This window comes from Chrysemys picta, chromosome 16 (assembly GCF_011386835.1).
Source record: "Chrysemys picta bellii isolate R12L10 chromosome 16, ASM1138683v2, whole genome shotgun sequence".
Taxonomy (NCBI): domain Eukaryota; kingdom Metazoa; phylum Chordata; order Testudines; family Emydidae; genus Chrysemys; species Chrysemys picta.
This window is the reverse complement of record NC_088806.1, coordinates 19050094-19067724: the sequence shown is the minus strand read 5'-3', so window position 1 is coordinate 19067724 and position 17631 is coordinate 19050094. Positions and strand designations below refer to the sequence as shown.

At 41.2% G+C, this 17631-nt stretch overlaps 1 protein-coding gene across 1 annotated transcript in view; it reads left to right on the top strand.

Annotated features, from left to right (window-relative positions):
- The window catches only part of ARHGAP32 (Rho GTPase activating protein 32), a 410242-nt gene that overhangs the window by 272061 nt on the left and 120550 nt on the right, over window positions 1-17631 (top strand).

Here is a 17631-nt window from a genome sequence, read left to right as displayed (position 1 = left end):
CTGTACTGATCCATCACCTAAAGTACTGTGTCTGAATGGTTGTCTGTTGTTGGTCTTAGCTCATGAACTCTATAAGGTAGGTCCCTGGCGTACTCCACGCTTTCCGCTCCCAATACACAATAAATAAAACCAAAGTGACAGTAGTAATTGAGCTTAATACACAATTTACGAAGCTGGCAAATATATTGAAAACCGCTTTTTTGGGGTTTACTGGAAGTTAAGATGATGCCAAAGCACTATGAGTTGATGTCTTTGCAAAGTTAGTGGTTGTTCCATGCTTTTTAAATATAAAATCTCACCTGTAAAGGGAAGGGGATGAGATATTAATAGAGAACAGAGGTTTGCTAAGACACTTCCAAGAACCGCAGATTCTTGCCCACAGAGGAGGCAAGTGGCATATCTAATCATCTGTAATGTCTATTACTCTGTAGCTGTGCTGATGTTGTTTAGGACAGGTTAAGTACATTCATTAATCTCTAAATAATGATCACTAGAGACAATGGAATTAACATATCTTCACTTCAGTTTCATATGGGTGTAATGCCCATGATTTCATTGCTGTAACAGCCACATTAAACAGGATTAACAGTGGGGTGTCACACCCTTTTGCTTTTAGATAGAGACCCTGCTCCCAACCTTCCCATTTAACCAGGGGACTCAGGTATAAGTTCACCAATAGTATCCTAGGCTAATGGATCAATGTCCTAACAGATAAAGCACAAGATGGAGTATTGATGTCTGCTAACGACCACCATAACACACTAGGGAACCAGACAACCTCATCCCTATGCACCTATCTAGAATCATAGAAATGTGCACTGAGGTAGGACTCAGTATTATTTAGACCATAATGTCTAGGAAAAAAGCTGTGTGATAATGTGAGTGACATATGGTGGAGGTCTCCCGCTGCCAGTACAAAACATCTCTGGAATTACTAAATGTTATAGATGATAATTTCCTAACTCAAAAAGTGTTGCAGCCAACACGGGGGAATTCTTTATTAGACTTTGTCTTAACTGATGAAGAGGGAATAATCACAGAACTAAGTTAATGGTAGCTTAGATGCAAGTGATCATGACTTGATCACATTTATAATGTGCAAGTAGAATTAAGTCCAGACCAGTAAAATACACATACACACGTGCACGCGCACACACACACACACACACACACACAGAGTGCTATAGTAGGGCCAATTTCACAAAGTTGAAAACAGTTATGAGCCAGATCAGCTGGCAGGAAGAACTTAATCAGAAAAATGTGATTGAAAATTGGGAATTATTTAAGAACACCTTACTAGATGCCCAAAAAGCCACACTCAAGGAAGAAGGCTGCACTGGTTTAAAAAAAAAACTGGTTTAGTAGGAATGTGAAGGCAACTATATAATACATATAAAAATGGGAGGAAGCAAAAGTTGATAATAATGAATATAAATCAGCAGCTAGGAAATGTAGAAAATTGATAAAGGAAGCAAAGGGACACAAGGAGTAATCTGTGGGCAGCAGAGTTAAGGACAATAAGAATGAGTTTTTAAAATACATTAGGAACAAAAAGAATCCGGACAATAGTGTTGGTCCATTACTAGATGGAAATGGTAGAATTATCAATATTAATACAGAGAAGGCAAAATGTTCAATAAATGTTTATGTTCTGTATTGGGGAGGGAGGAACAGATTATATTGTCTCGTCATATGGACATAATAACACTCTAGGTGATGTTAAACAGCAGCTACTAAAGTTAGACATCTTTAAATGAGCAGATCCAGATAACTTGCATCCAAGAGTTTTAAAAGAACTGGCTGATGAGCAGGCTGGACCATTAATGTTGATTTTCCATAAGGCTTGGAGCACTGGGGAAGATCCAGAAGACTGGAAGAAAGCTAATGTTGTGCCAATTTAAAAAAAAGGGTAAACAGGATCACTCAGGCAGTTATAAGCCTGTTAGCTTGACATGGATCCCTGGCAAGGTAATGGCTGATATGAATTTGATTAATAAAGAATTAAAGGAAGGTAACATTGTAATTGTAAATAAACATGTTTTTATAGAAAACAAATCCTGTCAAACTGACTTGAGATCTTTTTTTGATAAGATTACAAGTTTTGTTGATAAAAAGATAATAGTGTTGATGTAATAGACTTAAGATGTCTCTAAGTCAGGGGTCCCCAACTCGGTGCCCTTGGGCGCCATGGTGCCTGCCGGGGCATCTGTGTGCGCCCGCGTACTGGCCAGCGGACAAACATCCACTGAAATGTCACCAAGAAGCAGCGTCATCCAGAGGGGTTGCTGCCGAAATGCCGCTGATTTTCAGCAGCTTTTCAGCGGTGACGCCTCTGGATGACGCTGCTTGTCGGCGGCATTTTGGCGGTGACGTCTATTGACGTTGCCGCTTGTCGGCGGCCTTTCGGCGGATGCTCGTCCACGGTCCTCGGTGGCTTGTCGTCCGGCGCCCGCCAGATGGAAAAGATTGGGGACCACTGCTCTAAGGTGTTTGATTTGGTACTGCACAACATTTTGATTTAAAAAAAAACCTAGAACAATGTAAAATTAACATGACACACATTAAATAGATTACAAACTGGCTAAGGTCTCAAAATGTAGTTGTGAAAGGGGAATTGTCATTAAGTGGGTGTTTTTCCAATGGATTCCCGCATTGATCGATTCTTGGTCCTGTGCTATTTAACATTTTTATCAATGACCTGGAAGAAGACATAAAATCGTCACTGGTAAAATTTGCAAATGGCACAAAAATTGAGAGAGTAGTAAATAAAGCAGAGGAGAGGTCACTGATTCAGTGTGATCTGGATTGCTTTGTAAACTAGGCACAAGCAAACAATGCATTTTAATGCAGGTAAATGTATACATCTGGGAGCTAAGAATGTAGATCATACTTGCAGGATGGAGGACTCTATCCTGGGAAGTAGTGATTCTGAAAAAGATTTGGGCTTGTTGGTGGATAATCAGCTGAACATGAGCTCCCAATATGACACTGCGGCCAAAAGAGCTAATGAGATCCTGGGATGCATAAATAGGGGAATCTCAAGTAGGAGTAGAGAGATTATTTTAATGCTATATTTGACACTTGTGCAACTGCTGCTGGAATACCGTGTCCAGTTCTGGTGCCCACAGTTCAAGAAGGATATTGATAAATTGTAGAGGGTTTAGAGAAGAACCATGAGAATGATTAAAGGATTGGAAAACAGCCTTATCATGATAGACTCAAAGAACTCCATCTGTTTAACTTAACGAAGAGAAGTTAAGGGGTGACTTGATTACAGTTTATAAGTATCTACATGGGGAACAAATATTTCGTAGTAGCAGAGAAAGGTATATGATCCAGTGGCTGGAAGTTGAAGCTAGACAAATTCAGGCTGAAAAGAAGGCCTACATTTTTAACTGAGAAAGTAATTAACTATTGGAACAATTTACCAAGGATTGTAAGGGATTCTCCATCACTGACCAATTTTAAATCAAGATAGGATGTTTTTCTAAAAAATCTGGTCTAGGAATTATTTTGGGGGAAGTTCTCTGGCTTGTGCTATGCAGGAGGTCAGACTGGATGATCCCAGTGGTCCTTTATGGCCTTGCAATCTATGAATTTAGAGTAGTAGAAGTAACAGTTCAAGGGAGTACAGAGGATTTTCTCTCATGGTTCTGAGCTACCATTTATTCTGAAGCCTACCCTGATATGTCAGCTGATGGTTTTGCACAGTGCCTACGCGCTACATATGAAATTGGCTGGTATGAAGAGATCAGGTAGTGACACCGATGACCCTCTTTCACCGGTTACAACGCAAATACATTTTTAGAAACTGACATCCTGTGAAGCAGGAGTCCTGAAATTATTGCTCCTCTCATATCTCCTACGATAGGATGCATTGAATCCACTGGCAATGTTGTACTGGCCTGTGTTATTGGAGATGTACCAATGGTTTCCTGTACCCACTATCCTCCACATCAATTATTAGAACAATATACTGGTGTGTGTGTGTTTGTGTTAGTGTTATCTGGGCTTCTTAGGGCTCAGTGCCCAATTGCTAGTGTCCGTTGTCCCTTGCTTCCATCCCAGCCACTGAGCAACCGTTGTCCTCCTGTTTGTAAACTTGTCCACTTGCAGAACTTTCCTCTCTTTCATTTTTTTGGTTCCCAATCTCTTGCAGTTAACTTTTCCGTTCATGGCTTCCTTTGATCATTTCCCATTTAAATATACATTGGTGAAGCAAAGGGGACAATGTTGCCTCCTGCTATTCTTGGCTTTTGCACAGCTCATATATAATGACAGGATCGTAGTTGCACTTGGTTTTGGTTTGAATGGCGTATAAATGAGTGGTTGAGTATTTATTGATTCAAACTGCAGCGATAAATACAGTTTCATGGAACTGCCTGTACTACAGCAAATATTTTCAGTAGATACAAAATTAGGTACACTTTTAAAGCTGTCATTTTGGCTTACCAAACAAAGATACAGGCCAGCAATGCTGTGAGCTCATACAGTTTTAGCTTTCAATCCTAGTGTAGAAGTTATCCAATGGATTAGTGAGGATGGTGGCATTTGTATCTCGGAAGGGATGATACCCAAGATAGAAGCTGACCAGTTCATAAGATTTGCATTGGTCTAAGCTGCTGTCCAAGTGTCCAAGGATGGAGATCAATGAGGCGCACACGACCCCTTCTGATTAATGTGCACTGTGTGCATCGTTCTGTGGATGGAAACCTGCCAGAAGGGCTGAAGGAATACCCAGACACAGTGCTGGTCAAGAAGGGAAGATGAGCAAGAATAAATAAAGAATAAATTTCTCAGAATAAAATGCAAAATCTTGGAAGTGGTTTTTTTGTTGAAGCAATAAAGGCTTTGACAATTATATGGTAGCTTGTCAATGTCATGTTCCTTGGACATTGTGCCAGCAGAGAAAACTTTGAATTGGAGAGATCAATCTTCTTGTATCCAAATGTCTTCCATTTATATCTGGAGCAAAAGTGAAAGGACGGGCTAGTGATTATGATTTCTTTCTGTGAGTGATGCCTTTTGGCAAGGCTTCTGATTGTAATGTGGTACTTGTAGGGCAAGGCTGGTCTCAACCACAAATTGAAAAGAACAGTTGGCTTTAAGTGTTCTAAAGAGACATTGATTTCTGCCCCATAATTAAACAAGTGTAAATGGATCACGGCACAACAGCTTCTCTACAATTTTTCTTGTAGTACAGCTGTTCCAAGACTTGGTTTTGGTGGAAATCCAAAATGAGAAGAGGTTTCTGGTGGGTGTTCCTGCTTTTCTTAGCTGTCTTGCTGTTTATCATCTATGGATGGCTTTAACAAGAATGTATCTGAAAGAACAGCATTATAGGGCATGTCTACATGGGGAAATTGACCCACATAGCTGTTCTTGAATACCTATTCTGCAATAGGTAATCCTGAATGACTAGTTTTCCATATGGACATTCTATTCTGAAGGAAGTGACGTTATTCAAGAATATTTACTGCGTTTATGTAGCTGAGTACCTAATCTGGAATAAAATCACTTTTATTCTGGAATAAAGTGTCCACACAGGATAGTTATTCCAGAATAGCTAAAATATACCGGAACAGCTGATACTGTTCAATTTTTCCCATGTAGACAAAGCCATAGTGGTCCTTAAGATATTTAAAGTGTGTTGATATGCATGAGATTGCAGGTAAAATATGTATATAATTAAAAATTCATTCTTTTTATATGTCTTCTGTTCTTTGAGCTGTTAGGGGTCATGTTTTTAGCTTTTTATCCATAACCATGAGGGCTAAGACCTTAAATTTCATTTTTTTTAATGAAAGCTGAGATTTTCATGTAACTGCCTGATTCCAGGAGCTGGGGCTTTAAGAAAAACACCAGATAGCCTGAGACTTGCAATAAATGGAGCTGTAATTTTTTTTTGGCTGTTATAACAGGTGGCCACTATTGTGTTGCGATTAGTATTGAAGAACCACGCAGACTGAAATGTTACTGCGAGTAGCAGGTAACGCTGTATTCTTGGATTGCGTGCAGTGGGGTCTCTACCTTCTTCCTTTTGACTTCACGAGGGAGTTCTTGCATCATGATGTGCACCAAGGTGCAGTTGATGAAATGAAGATGTGCTGGCCCCAAAGTGGATTGGTGGCCAACAGCTTCCAGGACAAGGTTGCAGGATAGAACCATCCGAGCTGGGACTGTTCCATGGAAATCAGGAAGAGTTGTATATCCTAGCAACTGTGCTGACCTAGGAGTGTTTCACCATTGTACAGAGGACATGTTACTCTTGGCAGCTTTCACTTTCTTCTACCCTGGCTGGCAGGTCAACGAGAGCCTTAAACAGAGTAACCAGTTTTCTTTCAGGGAGATGTCAACATTTGTACTTTGGGAAACAGCCTTCCAGATAGTCTTGCAGCAGCCTAGCGTGGGGGTTACTCTAAAGTGTCTATTTATACTATATAACCAAGAAATCCCCCTTGGACATCACAATTTGGCTAATCTGAATCAAATCCACAAAGACAATTATTAGGGATGTAGTGACATTATTAATGCAGTCGGACCTTGAGAAGAACATGCTTGTCCTTGAATGAGGAAAGGGAAGAACACTGGTGTGATTGTCATTATTGCATTCCATCCATTCCCCGTAACTTATTGGATAGGAACTTACCTGTTTTAGAAAAGCACAGGGAAGTTGTGAGGCAGTCATAGGGTGTTTAGTTGTTACTTGGTGTCAGCTGAGAAAGAGAGGAGGAGAAAAGTAGCATGAATCTGGCCACCGAGAAGCATTGGAGGAAGAATGTCCCTCAAATGGGCTGCTGCTGGGATGTTCGCAGTGGTAAAGAAGCTAGCTGGTTTCAGAATAAGCCCTCTGAAAGGAAATGAATTAATCCTCACCTCACCATGGGGAGGAAGTGTAGTGTTCTACTCCCATGTTAAGGTGAGATAGCTGGAGCACAGAGAACTCTATAGCTTGTCAGTAGCAAAGCCAGGGATAGAACCCTGGTCTCCTCACTCAGTACCAGTGCCTGTCGATAGGGACCTAAGAAACATTTAATGAAAACATAAAGATCTAAATAGGGAATCAGCTAGCACAAATATAATGGCATCTTAAAACTCAAAGAACTTGTGCAAGGACAGACCACTTGGGTCTTGAAATATGTTCTCTCCCCTTCCTTTGACTCCCCTGCCCCCCTGAAAGATCCAATTAACAGAAAATAGAGGAGTAAAAACAGGATCACAAATCTGAAAAGTACAAGTGAGAGAGCCCAGTCATAGATAAGGGGAAAATAAATTGATTTTCTTATATGTTTGTTTTTTAAACAGACATTTTGTGTTGATTTGTGGTCTTAAGACATTTTATTTTTATTTATTTATTTTATTTAAGCTTTGTGGCTCACCTTTAAAAAGTCCCCATTTGTGGAGTTAGTCGTTAAAAATATCATACCTTAAATGTTCCATCTTTTAGGTCTTGGTGCCACTACGCAATCTGTTTCTTCTTAAAAACCAATGTGTGCGGTTGCCAAAAAAGCAGCTATTTTTCCAACTTGGCTACTGCCCTGGTTACAAAACTTCTGCAAACCTTCCTGGATTTCTTCTGATATGTGCGCTGTATTTAATGTCCTACCCCACTGCCTCTTTTCTTGACTTATCATGTACAGCTTTGAAAGGGCTGTTAGTTGGTGATGCTTTCTGGCCTTTAAAATGCCCTAGGAAGTGTCCATTCTCTGCAGCATCTCTCATAAATTAATATGGGTGCTTCGGCAGATTTATTTATTTGTATGTGCTCAAAAAATGGCAGACAAGATGGGAGAAGTATCTTTTATTGGACCAATGTTTGCTGGTGAGAGAGACAGCTTTCAAGCTACACAGAGCCTTTCTTCAGAGGACACGCCCACTGCTGTGACAAGTTTACCATCCAGTCCTAGAGCTCTGTTTCTGCAAGGTGTGCTGCACAGGTGAACCCCTGAACCTTCCTCATACCCCATTGACCCATTAGGATTCACTCAGGCAGAACATGCGGGATTAGGGGTCTCTGAGTGGCCAAAACAGAAAGACAACAACAAGGAAAATGAGTGGATTTTGAGGAAGGGGAGGACAGTAGCTGCACAAATGCTTATTCTTGCTGTTCATGCTTCCCAAATGCAGATAGAGGCAGGTGCTCACTGACTTCAGACTGTGATGACAGCACATCATGTTTATTTCAGCCTAATTTATTTTTTATCTATACCCTTAACTTGTGAAATATCTTTGGGAAATCAAGCTAGAGGGATAATGGTGGTAATGTCTGGCAAACATTTTGAAAATCCTTGTTTCCCATTCTCTTATAATGAAATGTGCACTTATTTGTATTTGACAGGAATAAGTTGTGTGTTTGTGATGTGAGCAGTGTCAAATATATCATGTCTAATCATTTCCATGCATTTAAGTGACTGTTTTTTGTAAATAATGTGATAAGTGACAGCAGCGCATAAAGCTAGCAACCGTAACTGATTTTTTGAAACAAAAGTTTTTTGAAAGCTCAACTATTTTTAGTAGATTTTCTCCCTGGAAATTAGTTTTAGTAAATAATGTGCTTCAGTCTTGTGGGTTTTTTTTTTTTTTTTAATGGAGACAGCTTGGTTTAGTGGATGAGACATGGAAGTGAGAATCAAGAAACCTGAGTACCATTTCCAGCTCTGCCGCTGTCTCTGTGGGTCACCTTGGGCAAGTCACTTTCAAAGTTACCCATTTGTCAAATAGCTGGTAATGGTGCTTACTTCACCTTTGTAAAGCACGTTATGAAAAGTGCTTTACTCCTGTAGTATCTTACACGTCCAGGAGAAAAGACAGGGTAAATGCATTATTCTGTTTAAATATATGTAATAAAAATGTGTGTGTAGTAATCTAGAAGAAGATATCCATTTATTCACTGCCTTGATACCTTTAGATGGGTAGGGTTTTCATTCCCATTACTTAGCAGTCAATCTTGTTGGTGGCTTTGAAGCATTTCCTGTGCGGTGCAAGCTCACATTGGGTTCTGAATTTATTTTCTGATGTGTAGAAATGCAGTCTCCTGCCACAGCTTTCTCTCTTCCCTTTCTCCCCCATGTCTCTCTGACCCATTTCTCTTACCATATAATTTCACTAAGGAGATTATTGGTATTGGCGTGTTTAAATTACCAGTCATAAGGATGGAAGGGAGTTTTATTAAAGCAGTGAGAGATGTAAATCTCATTTCAAATTGCAAGAGCTTTAGGTCTCTGCTTTTCCCGAAACAGGCTTATTCAGAAGACAACATTTGAGCATCAGAGCTTCAGATGCTATGCATTGTTTGTATGTTCCACTGTTTATATGCTCCTGTTCCTTTGCAACTCCGCAAAATAATTGCCCCCAGAAAACACTAGACAGAACATTTGCCTGGTGGCTGGATATTTCTTGTAAAGCTTATTCCTTTGAGTGATGAGGGAACATTCAAAAGGTTCAGTTGCTCATTTCAGATTAGCACACCCAACTCTGCATACTCATCCTATCTGCTTATCTGACCCTGTTTTTCTCCAGAATGGGTTGGAACTCAGAAGAGAACAGTCCTCAGTAGATTTCTGTTGCTTTAATTTGGGCCAGAAAGAGTGGGAGCCTAGTCATCCAAGTATCTTCTCAATGTATCTGCTTCTGGTCCCATTTGGAATCAAGCGGTGCATGGAAGTGGGTTTGTGAGGGGCCGGAGGAGAAATAGAGGAGGTGTTTTGGGAGAGAGAGTCCAAGTGAAGTTAGTGGTTCGTATGAAAATCTTCACATTTGCCTGTTTATAATTAATTAACTTTGCTGTGTTGTTCATATGTTAAAGATTTAATAATGTAATAAGGCCGCTCAGGATGCACCAAGCAAATATGTTGGTCTTTCTTATGTCCCTTCCATGTCTGACAGCCTGGGTAATGTGAGCATTCCCCTTCTCTGACTTGCCATAGCTTCCTTCCCTGGTCCATCCTGCGCTACTCCGAATGGAGTCCTGAGGTTTGTCATCATTCAATCCTTTTTAAAGCCCATTGGTTTCTCTCCCCATCATTCATCCACAGTCTCCCAGTATCAGCATGGGAATCTCTAGAGGCCATTCATGTTATTTCTAAACTGTCCTTCAGGGGCTGCTGCAGATACTAAGGGCATGTCTACATGGGAACACTGAGGGTATGTCTAGACTAGAAACACAGCTGTTGCTGTAGTGTAGACACTTCCTACAGCGATGGGAGGGGTTCTTCTGTCACTGTACTAAGTCCACCTCTCCGAGAATTCTTCCATCAACCTAGCATTCTGTACACTGGGGCTTAGGCCAGCTTAATGACATCACACAAGGCATGACATTTTTCGTAGTCCTGAGCAATGTAAAAAGCAACAGAGGGTCCTGTGGCACCTTTGAGACTAACAGAACTTTCTGTTAGTCTCAAAGGTGCCACAGGACCCTCTGTTGCTTTTTACAGATTCAGACTAACACGGCTACCCCTCTGATACTGAGCAATGTAGTTAAGCTGACCTAACTTTGTAGTATAGACCGGCCCTCAGGAAAGTTAAGCTACATTAACTAAAGGTGTGAATTTAAAATACATCAGATAAAGCACATCAGCGCGCCTCCGCCCCTGTGTAGACGGTCTCATTCAGAAGTAAAATGGCCTTCGTTCGCTTTAGCGTAACTCACTTTGGAATTCCTGTGTAGGCAAGTCCTACATGGGAAACAGAGATTGATAGTGGAACTTTACTCTTCCATCTTTGCAGCTCATTGGAAACATGCCCAGCCAATCATGCTAGATTAAGCAATTTTCTACCTGTTTTCTGAATTCATGGGATGGCTTGCCACATAATTTAACACACACAAAATTGAGAGCAAGCTCCTCTTCATATTCCATTCTGAGCAGAGGATAGACTTTACTGACAAGCTACTTCGTCTGCCTCAGTCAAACTCCACTCACTTTGTGTTAGTTTTACAGTTACGTTCAATTTCCGGAAAGTTGTAGTATTAGATTAGAAAGTGTGAAATCATCTGAGAGATTTCAGTACACAGACTTAAACCTTGATAAAGCCACCTATAGCACCAGATGGAAACACTTCCTGAATAAACTATAAGTAGTGGATTTTATCAGGTTTGTTCTGTGTTCTAATTTTCTAAGCCATTTTCCACTGTGATTTGCAATAAAGGGAGGAAGGGTCGTGGTGGATTAACATCCAGACCCTAAAACCCAGATAGCTGTCAATCATCCCTGTGGCAGAGTAAAACCCTCCAGTTGGATTCTGGCATCTTTCCAGCTCCTTACTATTCAGTTTTCTTACTCTAGGGTCAGAGCCAACTGTCTTTTAGCAGTTACTTTTTTCTCGTTTTCCTATCTCTGTCTCCATGTTGACGGACATTATACATAGGGTGCCCATGTAATTTCATGATTTCTATCAGGAATTCTGGATGCCTGAGAATCTGAACCTAAAAAGAACAATCTCCCCATCTATAAAAACAAAACAAAAAAAATTCACGGAGACACTGTGGAGAGTGCATGTCCAATCTCTGGGACAACATATCCTGGGGCTCAGTAGCAACCTGTCTGGTTAGTTTGGCGTTTTATTGATGGGACTAGAGAGTCACATCCCGACTGCCATACCTGGAAGCACATGATTTGACATGTGGTCATAAATAGGGGGGGAGGTGGGTCCCAGTCTCTGTTTTAATGGTTGGGCATCTCCGTGTTTTGTGTTTATAAGTTTGAAGAAATTATAAAAGTTCCAAGTGTAATTAGTGTTATTGTTTGTTGCGAACGGGACCTTTCCCCAAATAACAATCCTGGTGGAAAGACGGTGCTTTTATTTTTGGCAGTATATTTCGCATATCTGGAGAATGGGGCAACCTGTTTTTTCTTGGTGGTTCACTTCACCAAAAGCACAACTGATTATAGACAATTCAGACTGTAAATGGGGGAGTGCTGCTGCTTGCCAGAGTCTAAGGGTACATCTACACTACAGGGGGGAGTCGATTTAAGATACGCAAATTCAGCTACGTGAATAGCGTAGCTGAATTCGACGTATCACAGCCGACTTACCCCGTTGTGAGGACGGCAGCAAAATCGACTTCTGCGGCTTTTTGTCGGCGGCGCTTACTACCACCTCCGCTGGTGGAGTTAGAGCGCCGATTCGGGGATCGATTGTCGCGTCCCAACGGGACGCGATAAATCGATCCCCGAGAGGTCGATTTCTACCCGCCGATTCAGGCGGGTAGTATAGACCTAGCCTAAGTGAAGACAGCTAAGCCAGCACTAAAACTATTCCTGTATTTAGCTTCTGAGAGCTGCTCTCAGAAGTGATCAGACCCTCAATGGAGAGGAGACCAGCCATATGGTTTGAAGTGCTGCTTTACTGTGGGGTGGGAGTGAAATGGCTTACAAATATGAGAGAGAAAAAGATCATTTGCTTTTTCCCCCAGACAAACAATAACAGGAAGGCACAGCAGTGTAATTCCATCACTAATGAAGCCAGCTGTAAGGCCCCCTCAAGCATTGTGTGCTCTTAACTTGAAAATAAAAAAGAAAGTTGCTACTGTGTGTTGACATCTTAGAGGAAATATCACCAAATGAATCGGGGTTATGAGAATATGCACAACCCTTTCTGGCTGTGGCTACCTGTCATCCCTCTTATGCCATTGAGACGAGGAGCTAAAAGTATTGGTTTGAGGGGCGATGGCTATGAATCTTTGTCCCTCTAAATGTACAGCATGAATAGCACCTTATGAACTTCATACAGCATAATGGTCTCACTAATGGAAGGTTCAAGTCTCTGGCACAGTGGATATTAAAGAGTCAGTTCAGTAATCTATAATCATGTTTAGCATGACGTTTTTTCTCACTGAGCTAAAGTGTGAGAAATAAGCTTCATGCAATGCCCTGAAATTTTACCCTGCCCTCGGAGCAGAGAGTATTATAAATCTCACACAGCAGTGAGTGGGGAAGGGCGAGGTTGTGATTTCTGAACAGGCATGACTCCTTGGAAGTGAACAGTTCCTGGATTCGCAGACACAGGCCCTGATCCAGGAAAATACTTAAGCACATGCCTATGTCCCCTTCAGTAGGATTCAAGCATGTGTTTAAAGTTAACCATATGCCTAAATGTTCTGACCAAAGCAGCTTTTCTGAATCCGGGTCAGCCAGACATCAAAGTGAAAAACGAGAAACAAACAAAAGCAGACGATGGGGAAACTAGCAGGTGAGTAGGAATGGACATTGAGGAACCATTTAGGGAGACCAGCTACAATGAAAAGATGTCACTCTTACTTTTCAATGTGTTTTAGCAGCACGTTGCTTAGCTTTGCTATAAAACCTGCACTGGCAAACATGAAGTCGGCACCGTCAGGCTGCGTTAATAGTTATTTTCTGTTTCTCGTTTCTATGGTTTCAATAAATCGCTGAATAAAACAATTTACTTCTGCACACCCTTTTGGCACTTTGGAAGCAAAGTGGAATAAAACATACAACTTCTTTTGTTGTTGTTGTCAGTATCGAAGAGTATGATGCTATTTTTGATGTGATTAATGTATCACTGGTTCGCAATTGTCCTGTAACTCTAGAATTCTGCCTGGGAGCTTAAGTCAGATACCTTACTACTTGTTTTATCCTGGGAAAATGGTCCAGGAAGCTGATTTAATTTGAATTGACCACCCACTGGAGATGTGATCAGATGCGGTAATGGCACACAGCCTCCCTAAATGGTGTCCAGTTCCTTGCTAGCCAGCTGCAAAGATTTCCTGCCTGTGAAATTAAACTGCATCCTAAAGAAACATGCCTCTGTACTTTTTTTTTCTTAAACATTAACTATTTAGGCCTCAATCCTGCAAAGAATTATTCATTGCAGCTACATTGGGGAGGAGGGATAGCTCAGTGGTTTGAGCATTGGCCTGCTAAACCCGGGGTTATGAGTTCAATCCTTGAGGGGCAACTTAGGGATCTGGGGCAAAATCAGTACTTGGTCCTGCTAGTGAAGGCAGGGGGCTGGACTCGATGACCTTTCAAGGTCTCTTCCAGTTCTAGGAGATAGGATATCTCCATTAATTTACTCACATATGTAAAATTAACATGTGTAAGTTTTTGCAGGCTCAAAGCCTTAGAGTTTAAGGATATATTTGCTCTTACTGCATTGGAACAGGTTTTTCGAGGCAACGGTTTGTGAAGCACTACCCTGACAAACCTTTCTGTATTTACACATCCGAGTCACCCTTGTTCTGTCAAAGGGGGGTGCCCATTGTTCTGATGGAGGTTGAGGTTAGAGAGAGTCCAGTGAGTGTAGAATCCATCCATACATTAATCTGTTAAATTTAGTAACTATCAGTAGCCTAGTTGCTCTCAGGATGTAGAATCTGTTCCATTAAAAAAAAAAAATTGTTCTCTTCATTTGTTCTCTTCCAATTCAGCGCACACTACTGCTCAGTACAGTAGTGTTTGCTGACCCCAGCAATTCGTGTCTTGTAAATTCATGTCTTTTAATCTTAATTACGACTGAGAGACACTGCATACCTGCAGCAGGCCAGTATTTAAGGATAAGATATCAGGGAGGCATATAGATTCATAGATTCTAGGACTGGAAGGGACCTCGAGAGGTCATCGAGTCCAGTCCCCTGCCCGCATGGCAGGACCAAATACTGTCTAGACCATCCCTGATAGACATTTATCTAACCTACTCTTAAATATCTCCAGAGATGGAGATTCCACAACCTCCCTAGGCAATTTGTTCCAGTGTTTAACCACCCTGACAGTTAGGAACTTTTTCCTAATGTCCAACCTAGACCTCCCTTGCTGCAGTTTAAGCCCATTGCTTCTTGTTCTATCCTTAGAGGCTAAGGTGAACAAGTTTTCTCTCTCCTCCTTATGACACCCTTTTAGATACCTGAAAACTGCTATCATGTCCCCTCTCAGTCTTCTCTTTTCCAAACTAAACAAACCCAATTCGTGCATTGTCATTAATGACACAGTAATAATCAAGGGGTGAGGCATGTTGGGATGACTTCTTGTCCTTTGAACAAGTAGCCTTCAGGACTTTATGGGCATGTCCTGTTAAAATGCAGCTGGCAGAAACAAACTACAGCAGTGCAACAATTTCTTGATTTTTTTGGTACGGGGTGACCAGACATTGCTCACTGAGGGTCATGTTGTTAACTTGCTTTGAGAGATACAGAGCCACCTCTTTGGGCTTCTGAAATACTGACTGATGCTTGTGGTATGAAAGTGGAGTTTTAGTACGATACTGGTTGTCTGGAGCTTTGAATGTCATAAACGATTTAGACAGAAAATAGCTAGTGCTATGGATGAGATTAAGGGGCTGGATTTATGGCTTCTGTAGAACCTCTCTGTATTAACTGCCATAAAAGTGATACCTGCAAATAAAATTTGGCAAATAAAATTTGGATGTAACAGCTAAAAATAGCAAATTATGATACTGAAAAAATTAGGCAAATCCCGGGTTTCAGAGTGGACATTTATCCTCAGCTAGCATGTGAGACCATCTTAAGAATAGTCAGGATAGGATGGGCTGTTTTGAGGCAATAAGGTTTCCTTAGGTCACTTACTTTGGCTGAGATAAAACACAGCCATAAATGTAAAAATGTTTGTCTTATTTGAGAAAGAAACTTTGAAGTGGTGGGCATGATACTAGTAAGTATTCGGTTTCTTTTATTGATTTTTCATTTTGTTTTACCCAGCTTAATCTTTAATAGAGAGCTCCTGGACCTGTGAAGACTGCAGATCCTTGCAGGCGGTCCTCTGTCTTGGTCTCAGCAAAAGGCTGCTTGTATGAAGTTGTCTGTATTCTGCGTTGGCGGCCCCTTTTGGGCTACAGGGGAAGGAAGCCACAGTCTAGAATCTAGATCTCCAGGGGCAGTCTTTGGCCCATTGGCAATATTTTGGACACTTAATTCCAGCAGATCTATAAATGTACCTCTTTGATTTTAAAACATAAATAAATAAGGTGACAAGTTCTGATTTTCTTTGGTGGTGGTTGAGTCTCAAATCCCACTTCACCCACTGTACCATGTATCTTGCCATTGTGTGTATTGACTGTTCTTATGCATCTTTCTCCAGTTTTAATCCCTGGCTCTTTCCCATGGGCTTGCTGGTTCAGTGTCTAGGATACTAGTCTAGGTCTTGGGAGACCTGGGTTTGATTCCCTGCTCTGTCACAAGCTTCCAGTATGACCTTGGCTAAGTTACTTAACCTCTCTGTACCTCTGCGCAATGGGGATAATAGCACTGCACTACCTCATTATGTGAAATAAAGCGCTTTGAGATCTGCTGATGAAAAGCACTATATAAGAGCCTGGTGGTGACCCTGAGTAATTCACTTATCCACTCTGTGATTCTGTTCTTCTGGAATTTTTATATTGCCTTCATCACTGTAGTATGTGAGTACTTTCCAGTCATGCATTAAGTGATGGGAATAACATCTGCCATATGTTAGTTGTTTTTTCTCCTCATCTCCCCAGGGGGAGAATTACGTGCTCAGTGTAGTTTTTGTTTTGTAGGGATTTTTTTAAAAAACATCTCCATGCTGCTTTTTGTTTGTATTGGAAAAGGCAGGTCAAAGAAGTGTGGCTTGCACATGGAACGGGACATTGTGAGGGTTCGGTTGGTCCTTAGTTCCTGCTTCAGTTTTCCAGTCTGTAAACTGGAGGTAACATCACCTTACCTCCCTCAGAAGAGTGTTGAGCGGATTAATTATGGTTCATAAAGTGCTTTGAAGCTGTAAACTTCCGTATTAGTGCAGCAGTTGTTATTGATTGTAATAGCCCATGAAGCACTTAGAATATGGGACTTGTGTATTAAAGGTTTCACAAAAGTAAATTACACCTTGTTGCTATGGTAGCATTTTGCTTCCTTGTCTCTGGATGCAGCAGAATGAAAACTTAACCCTTGGAACTGTAGTTACGCAATTTACTGCATGGTTATGAAATGCATTTTGTCAATGTTTTTAACTGGGAAAATGATATACTTAGGGACAGATGCGCAGCTCACGTAAATTATCTTAGCTGCACTGATTTCAGCTGAGGCTTTGTCCTGTAAACTCTGCCACAAATAGTACAGGCCCCAATCCTGCCATCAGATCTGTGCTGGTGGACTTTTGGGTCTCTGCAGAGCCCCACTGCAACCACTAAGCTCTAACACCTTTAACAGCTTCTTGTAATTTACATTTTCACTGGCACATAGTCACATCCCCTGGCAGGTGGGCACAGTATGAAAACCTTGTTAGGTAGGCAGAGGGAACAAACTGGTTTTATGTAGGTCTTTTAGAGTTAATAAAGCAAATTTAGCTCTGGTATAACATTACTGGCCTGATCTACACTAGAAAATTAGGTTGGTTTAACTACGTCAGTCAGGAGAGTGAAAAATCCACACCCTTGACCAGCATAATTAAACTGACCCTAAGACCCTGTGTAGACAGGCTAGATCAGTGATTCTCAAACTTTTTTACTGGTGACCCCTTTCAAATTGCAAGCCTCTGAGTGTGACCCCCCCCCCCCTTATAAATGAAAAACACTTGTTTATATATTTAACACCATTGAAAATGCTGGAAGCAAAGCGGGGTTTGGGGTGGAGGCTGACAGCTCGCGACCCCCCATGTAATAACCTTGTGACCCCCTGAGGGGTCCTGACCCCCAGTTTGA